Below are 7,500 nucleotides of genomic sequence, written 5' to 3'. Positions count from 1 at the left end.
GTTCTCCATCTTTCTCTCTGTTTCTATCTGTCTGGTTGTCTAGTTTAGCTGTCTGTCTGTTTATCTGTCTATCTGTCAGTTTCTCTGTCTCTCTCTTCTCTGTCTGTTTGTCTCTTTCTCTCTCCTCTGTCTGTTTGTCTCTTTCTCTCTTCTCTGTCTGTTTGTCTCTCTCTCTCTACTCTCTCCTCTCTGTCAGTCTGTCTGTATGTTTGTATATCTCTTCTCCCTTCTTCCTTTTTTCTATCCAACACACACACACACAAATGTAGACGTGCGCAAAGACACACTGACATGCACTAGACATCAAAGGCTTCAAAATCTGGTGCTTCCTTTGTCACTCTGCGCCTTAATATCTTCAAACGATATATATGTTTTTTCCCATCAGTAAGTCTCGCAGACTTTTCGTTCCAAGGATTTTAATCAATAAGATTTATCAATAAGATTAATCGGACAAATCTCAGTCAGCGAGCTATTCAGACAGAAAGCTTTGTCGCTAATAATATTGCTCCAATTCTAGATGTGAATTTTATCTTTTACTAATACAAACAGTTATGTTGAGTCAGGAACTGGTAAGGAAAAATAATACTTGTATTATATTCTAACAAACAGAAAATCTTTCCTTTAAATGTATGTTGATATCCTTCGTTCCGTAAATAGTATATATAACATTGCATAATGAATTAGATAGTGTGCCAGTTTGATCGATAGATAGAAGGGCATATAGTAAATGAGATGCTCAGATAAACAGGGAAATGTATAGACAGACAGATATATGGATAAAGGTAGACAAATAAATTGATAAATTGATCAATCGATCTGCCGTGATCAATTTTGCAAATGAAAATGCACGAACGAACAATTGCAACTATAAACTATAAATCCAATGATGAGGTGAAGCAACAGAACCGCGTGGAGCACAAGAACTTGGGTGCAGACGAAACACCTGAGCAAGGCATCAGAATGAACTCGAGAACGAACATATGTGTTGCGAGAAAAACTTTTGAAATTACAATCTTAAACAATTAGAAAGGAGTCACAAATAGTTGCGCAGAACAATCATCGAGTGGCGTGCGATCTATTGCCGCAGTGACGGAGCGCACCTGAGGGAAGTTCGGCGAACAGACACACCTGAGACAGACAGAGGGCAAGCTGGGGCTCGCCAGGACGACACGCTGTCGCCCTTTTGTATTTTTATGTATTCTATGCCATTTTAAATTTTTATAGCGGTCATGACTACGTCAGCGGATCCCACCAGTGACCTGTGCCGATATTAAAAGGTAAAGATGATTATACTGGTTTGTTGTATAAGTACGCTGCCACTCTCCTAATAAAACACCGTAATTCACCTTTGTTATTTCTTCTTTTCCAATTATACTTTATTTTCCCTTTAGTTTGTTTTCAATAAGTGAAAGTGCAGTAAAAGAGAAAACCTTTACATTTACAAGGAATATATATAATTGCAATGGTAATGGCCCAAACGAAGTGAAACACTTGCCCAAAACAAAGTGAATTTTAAGTGAAAGCTGATTATTGTTTTTTATTTCATTCTTTTTAATAAATGTACAAAGGAATTTTCATGAACATCCACATGGCCGCACGCAAGTTTACACGTAACTACGGTCGTGCTTGCTACACGCGCACACACGCACACACATACATGTACACGCACGCACACATACACGACCACGCATTCACACCTACATATACACGGACTCACAGATACGTACTCAAACATACTAATACACGCACTCACACATACACGCACACGCACTCACACATACACGCAAACGTACTCACACATAGACGCCCATGCTTTCACACCTACATATACACGGACTCACACATACACTCACTCACAATCACACATACACATACACTCACACATACACATACACACACTCACACATATACATATACGCACTTACACATACGCGTACACGTACTTACACACACACACACACATCTACAAATGTATACACATGCACGTACATGAAGAGGTATGATTATGTATACTTATGCTGATGAATTTATGAAGTAGAGAGCACACACCAGAAAAGACAAAGGTAAATCGGTTGCTTGTGACTCAGTTATTAAATTCCCTTTTTGGCCAAATTGCCTTGACCTACATCGGTCCATGACGCTGCCACAAAGGAAGAGAATTATTTGGGTCATAATAAAAAGTGGCGGGGCAGTCCGTAGAGTTTAAGCATCTTAATAATTCTCTATTATGCTGAGATCTATAACTGAGCTAACCGCGACAGATTCATTGACAGATAAAAAAGCAGCATGGCAGACTGGCAAACGTATAGATTGATAGGTAGATAGATGGATGGAAAGACAGATAGACAGAAATATAGATAGATGGATAGATAGATCTAAGAGAGAGAGAGAGAGAGAGAGAGAGAGAGAGAGAGAGAGAGAGAGAGAGAGAGAGAGAGAGAGAGAGAGAGAGAGAGAGAGAGAGAGGCAGGCAGGCAGGCTGACAAGAGCGAAAGGAAGCAAAGTCATAAATCATTTTTTTCAATAAAGAAATGACGACAATTGATAGATATTTCATTAACAGGCTTCATGATGTATCTTACCTAAGTAAGATAGGATCAAAACATTCAGACATATTAACCTGAAAATGTTGGTTTGTAAGATTCGTTTCATTAATAACAAAACTTATCTGTCGTGCAGTATATCATGAAAATATATTTGTTATTGTCAAAATCATGATAATCATAATAATAATGATAACAACCATAACAGTAATAATGATAAAAATGATAATGGTGATAATAATGATGATAAGTATAACAATAATAATAATTTCAACAACAACAATAATAATAGTAATGGTAACGATAATAGTAGTAATAGTAATGATAATGATAATAATAATAATAATAATGATGATATTAATACCTAAAAGCACTCAGTGACCGAACACCCGCCAAGGCAATAGGGTCACTGATGCAGTAAAAATGTTCACATTAGAAGAATTACATTAAAATCACCTTTCTCAAGCACACTGGTAACGTCCGTAAGAGGTAACGTCACCAATATTTCTATTGCATTAGGCGACTCTATTGCTTTGGCGGAGGTATGTTCTATGAATGTTTCTAGTCAGTAATAAAAATAATAAGAATGATCATAATAATAATGATAGTGATAATGATACTGACAATAGTAATAATCATAAGTAAAAGGATACTGCTGATGATACTACTACTTCTATTACTACTACTACTATTATTACTATAATAATAATACTGACCATAATAATAATGACTAACAATAATTGTAATAATAATAACAATAATGGTAATAGAAACAATAATAACACCACCAGCGGGTTTTCGGGGTGCTCGCGGGACTTCAGGGTGCTCGCGAGGTCGACCCCGAACTCTTCCTTGACCTTAGCGGCGTGGCTTCCGCCCTTTCCTATGGCAATGCCGAGGTCCTCGGGATGAATGCTCACCGGGAGGAACACGCTAATCCAGCTCTTTGATGGCACAGTGCATTGGCAGACTTGCCCGAGACAGCAATGAGCCCCTCCTTGTCCTTGGGAACGCTGACGTGCTCATCGTTTTTCTCTTGGATGTACTTGAGTTGGGCGCCGCCCTTGCCGATGGCCTTGCCGTAGTGCACGGGCACGAAGCCGGGGGAGGCCGTCTCAGAGCTGCGGACTTGGCTTTCGATTTCTTCGAGCTTCTTGAGCATCTGCGCTTTTTTTTTTTGCTTTGCCGACGAGCGTGCAGGATTCCGAAAGCTCCTCCTAGGACGGCATCTCAAACTAAATGCCCGGGGCCTGCTTGGCCTTCATCAAGGGCTGCAAGTCAACGGAACTGGACTGGCATCAGCAGGTTCTCCTTGCCATCAACGAAGGCCTTCACATGGAAAACGTAGGCGCTAGAGGCCTCTTCCTTACCCTTGACGAAGAAGGGCGCTACGAGATTGCAGGCGTGGGGCCTGACCAGCTTCACCTTGAATTTCTCCGCGGTCTTGTCAACCTGCTGGAAGAATCGCCGGCGGTCCTCTGCGACGTACAGGGGCAGACTAACGGCGGCGTTAGCGGAGAGCTGCACCACGGGGAAAAGCTTCACGGGAGCGGAGTGGATGTCCTGGACCACGAAGTCCATCACATCATAAATCTGGGCCGCAAACTCCACGTCATCCTCCAGGTCGCACGAGGCCAGTGAGGCGATCGCTGAAGCAGGAGCCTCCTCAACTGAAAGAGAGGAAACCTCTTCCTGGACTGGAGAAACGGAAATATCTTCTTCAATCTGAGGAGCAGAAACCTCTTTCTAAACCGGAGAAGAAACCCCTTCCTAGACCGTAGAAGCAGAAGCTTCCTAGACCGGAGAAGCAGAATCTTGGGTGGCTTCTTCCTTAGATGTTCTTGAGGATTTTTTTTTCTCACAAAGCTTCTTGGTTTCAGCCTGTGCCACGGAACGGGCCTTGGTCAGGGCGCGGCGGATCCAGAGGACGATGAGGGCGCCGTCCACGGCCGTTGTCTCGGCTTCCGCTGTCTCAGCGAAGGAGCGGAGGTTCCGCAGCAACACCTCATTGCAATCCTTCTGTCGCTGAAGCTGGACAAATCGCGATACGCACCATGGCTGCGGCGGGAGGGCGCACAGGAGGTCGGCGACATTTTCCATGGAGTGGAACCATCGCGGGATCAGCGCTGTAATTTCTTGGATCTCCAGAAACTGCTCCTCGACGGCGACTTCCTTCTCCCAAACGAGGTAATAAGCGTTGAGGGCCACGAGGCCGAGTGCCATGCAGAGCAGACAACTGATAATTTTCCTCATCTTTGTTCCCAAGGAAGGCACCGCTGATCCTGCTGCGACCTCGTGTGTACATCAGTGTATCTGAATATGTGCGTCTATATGTCTGCACGGTAGTGTGAGTGAGTGAGTGTGTGTGTATGTGTGTGCGTTAGTGTGTGTACATAGTATGTGCATGTGTCTGAATGTATGCGTCTGTGTCTGTACTGTAGTGTTTGTGTGTGCGCGCGCGCGCGCGTGTGTGCGTTAGTGTATGTACATCAATGTGTGCGTGTGTCTGAATGTCTGCGTCTGTATGTCTGTACGTCAGTGTGTGTGTGTGTGCTCCTGTGGACTTCTCGGGCAGGAATGCTCTCGCTCCGCTTCCTGGTGCTTCTTCTTGGATCCCACTTCTTTCGCCTCAAGTCAAGGACATCAAGGCACTGTGCCTCGAGCTTACTTAGCCGTCGTGAGTAACTTGCAGAGGCATTCGAGGGACACTATTTCTTCTCTCCAAGAGTGTACCGATGATAAGCATCACAACTGGCGAATATAAAAGCTGTAGATTGTGCAGTTCTGCGACGAATGCCCAAAGACCTTCTGAGCTTGGGCTTTTCGCTGGCCAGTTCTAACTTCAGCTCTTGCGTTTGCAAAGGATCAGAACACTCGCTGAGGAGTTGTTCTCTGGTGGCCAGGAATTCCTTCATATTATTTTTCTCGAATTCCTTCTGACCCCTTTGGAGAATGTCTCGGAAAACATTGTGTTCTTTCACTGCTGTTGGAGTCCTGGACAGATATTTCGGAATGCACTTTGCACAAATGAACGTAAGGGAAAAGGCTTACTCATCTACAGCCTTCTCGAAGATAAGATCAACGACCGCTGACAGCCTTTCTGTGCTGCCGATGCCTAGCTCTCTGACGTGTTAATTCATTTAGAATAACCCTCATCTTCTTCACCTCCGCAGTCTTTGCAGCCTCATCCTCCACATTCGCCTCATGAAAAGACGGCCTCCATGCGTTTTTTGCTTTCTTCAGCTTGCCCTCGTGGTCTGTCCAGATGGGGATGACGAGTACCATCTACTGAACTTTGTGAACAGACGGGTACTTCCTGAGCGAGACCGGGTGACCCCGAAGTCCAAGTAGGAATTCACGGTCGTACTGAATCCTATTAAGAGGTCCAGCAGGGTCGACTTCCTTCGTCATCAGTGAGGAGGAAGCTGCCATACTCGAGGAGTTATCCCGAGGTATACAGCTTCATCCCCTTCAGGGGAAGCTCTTCGGCTTGGCAGACACTGGAGTGGGCGTCTCTTAGGGTGAGCTTTTCGGCCTTTTCCACGACGTAGGTGCTTCTCGAGCGAATGTAGATCAAGCTAATAGTAATGACAAAAACATCAACAACAAAATTAATGATAATAATAATGATGAAAATAATATTAAAAATGACAAAAATAATGAATAAAATAATAATAGCAGTGACAGTAACAATGATAATGAAATAATGTTGATGATGGTAATAGTAATAATAATAACAATAATAAATAATGATAATAACAATAGTAACAATAATAATTACAATGATAATGGTGATAATAATGATAATGGTAATAATGATGATATAATAATAATGATTATGATGATGATAAAGATAATGATGAAAATAAAAATGATAATGATAATAGTAATAATAATAACGGTAATGGCAATGATTATAATAATAACATTAATAGTAATGATGATAAGGAAAATTATAATCTATAAAATGATAATAATGATGATAATATTAATGATGATAATCATAATGATAATCATAATGATAATAATAATTGTAATAATAATAAAATTAATAGTAACTGATTAAAAAGGGTAATAATGGTGATGATAATTATAATAATAGTAATAACAATGACAACAGCAATAACAATATTGATGATGAAAATAACTAATAGTAATGGAATGATAATAATGACGATGATAAAGATGATAATAGGAAGAGAAATATGATGGGAGCAATAACTATAAAACTAATAACAGTGATAGTAAAGATGATAATAACAGTAATGATAATAAGAACGAAGATAATGATAATAATAGTAATACAATATAATAAGAATAATGATAGAAATAATGACTATGATAACAATAACAATAAGAACAATGAGGAAAAAAAACTAATGAGAAAAATAATTATTGATAATGATTATGAAAAAAATAATTGATTACAACGTCAGTTATGATAAAAGAAATGATAACAATAGTAAAGATAAAGATAAGGATAATAAGAGTTATAGTACTTGCTACTGCAACTAGGAGTAATTGTAATGTTTTCTTGAGTCCGTCTTGATCTGAACTTGTATACACGAATAAATACGAATAGTTTCGCAACTAGCCAACCTCTGTTCTCCTTTAGGAATTGTATCTTATTGTCTTTTTCACTTTAAGTGGTACTTGTTCATTCTTTCAGATACACTTATCTCTTTCTTTAGATATTCGCGCGCACATTCTCAACTTACCGCTCGTTCCCTCTCTGTCTCTCTCATTCTCCTTCAAACTTTCCAATTTCCTCTCTTTCCTTTCGCCCTTCGTCCCTCCATCTCACTTTCTCCGTTACTCATCGACTCTCTTCTTGACCTACTTCCCTCCCATTTAACCTCCTTCCCTCCTTCCCATCCTTCATCCCTCCCTCTCACCTCTCACCTTTTTTGTCCGCATTTCCCTCACTCTCTCTTACTCATTTTCCCTTTCTTCTCTT

This window comes from Penaeus vannamei, chromosome 12, assembly GCF_042767895.1.
Source record: "Penaeus vannamei isolate JL-2024 chromosome 12, ASM4276789v1, whole genome shotgun sequence".
NCBI lineage: Eukaryota > Metazoa > Arthropoda > Malacostraca > Decapoda > Penaeidae > Penaeus > Penaeus vannamei.
The sequence above is the reverse complement of the archived record's forward strand: the minus strand, read 5'-3'. Positions refer to the sequence as shown.